This window comes from Orycteropus afer, unplaced genomic scaffold (genome assembly GCF_000298275.1).
Source record: "Orycteropus afer afer isolate SDZICR_OR568_19922 unplaced genomic scaffold, OryAfe1.0 scaffold01006, whole genome shotgun sequence".
In the NCBI taxonomy this organism is placed as follows: Eukaryota; Metazoa; Chordata; class Mammalia; order Tubulidentata; family Orycteropodidae; genus Orycteropus; species Orycteropus afer.
Window position 1 is genome coordinate 172522 of NW_006922593.1, and position 1345 is coordinate 173866.

A 1345-nucleotide genomic window follows, 5' to 3' on the forward strand; every position below is an offset into this window, starting at 1 on the left:
GGGTTTGTGAGCCTTAGCAGCCAGTAACTGCCTGAGTGAAGAGATGCCTCTAGCTTCAGTGGGCCAGGAGCAAGAGGCAAAGCTGAAGCCATATGTCGAGGGGCTTTCACCCAGCCCATAGAGCCTGGCACTTTTAACTCGGATTTCTAGCCTCCAAAACTGTGAGAGAATAAACTCCTGTTTTTTCAAGCCATCCCATTTGTGGTATATTCTTGTCACAGCAGCACTAGATAACCAGAACACTGCATCTTGTGGTTTGAATTTTTTCTTCAGTTCTTTGAGCTAAAAAAGAGTGTGTTCTTCCCATTTGGTTTTCTAACTCCAGGTCTTTGCACATCTCATTATCATAATTCAGTTTGTTTTCTCAAGCTACTCTTTGAAATCTTCTGTTCAGCTCTTTTATTTCATTATTTCCTCCTTTTGTTTTTGCTACTTTCATTCAAGAGCAAGTTTCAGAGTCTCTTTTTAATCCAGTTTAGTCTTTTCTTCCTTTCCTATTTTTTAATGATGTTTTGCTTTCTTCATGTATGATGTTCTTCATATTATCCCACAATTCTGGTTTTCAGTTATTGCTGTTCTATGCATCAAATCTATTCTTTAGTTGGTCTTTAAATTCAGGAGAGATATAATCAAGGTCATATTTTGGCTCTTGTAGACTTATTTTAATTGCTTTCAACTTGAACTTGAATATGAGCAATTGATGGTCTGTTCCCCTGTCAGCTCCTGGCCTTGTTTTGGCTGAGCATATTGAGCTTCTCTGTCACCTCTTACCACAGACATAGTCAATCTCATTCTCGTGTATCCCATCTGGTGTAGTCCACATATACAGCCACCATTTATGTTGTTGAAAAAAAGTTATTTGCAATGAATAAGTCTTTGGTCTTGCAAAATTCTATTCTGCAATCTCCAGCGTCATTTCTATCACCAAGGCCATATCATACAACTACTGGTGATTCTTCTTTGTTTCCAAGTTTTGCATTCCAATCACCAGTGATAATCACCACGTCTTGATTGCATGATAGGTCTTTTTCAGACTGAAGAAGTTGGTAAAAATGTTCAGTTTCTTCATCTTTGGCTTTGGTTGTTGGTGTATAAATTTGAATAATAGTACTATTAACTACTATTAGGATGAGCCCCTTAGACCAGAAGGCTTTCAAAATACGATTAGGAAAGAGCTGCATCAGAGTAGGATGAACGTTACAGATATGGATTGAGTAAAGCTTTTGAGACTTCCATTTGCTGATGTGGCATGACTCAAATTGAGTAGAAACAGCTGCAAATATCCATTAATAATAGGAAGATGGAATGTACAAAGTATGAATCTAGGAAAATTGGAAGTTGTCAA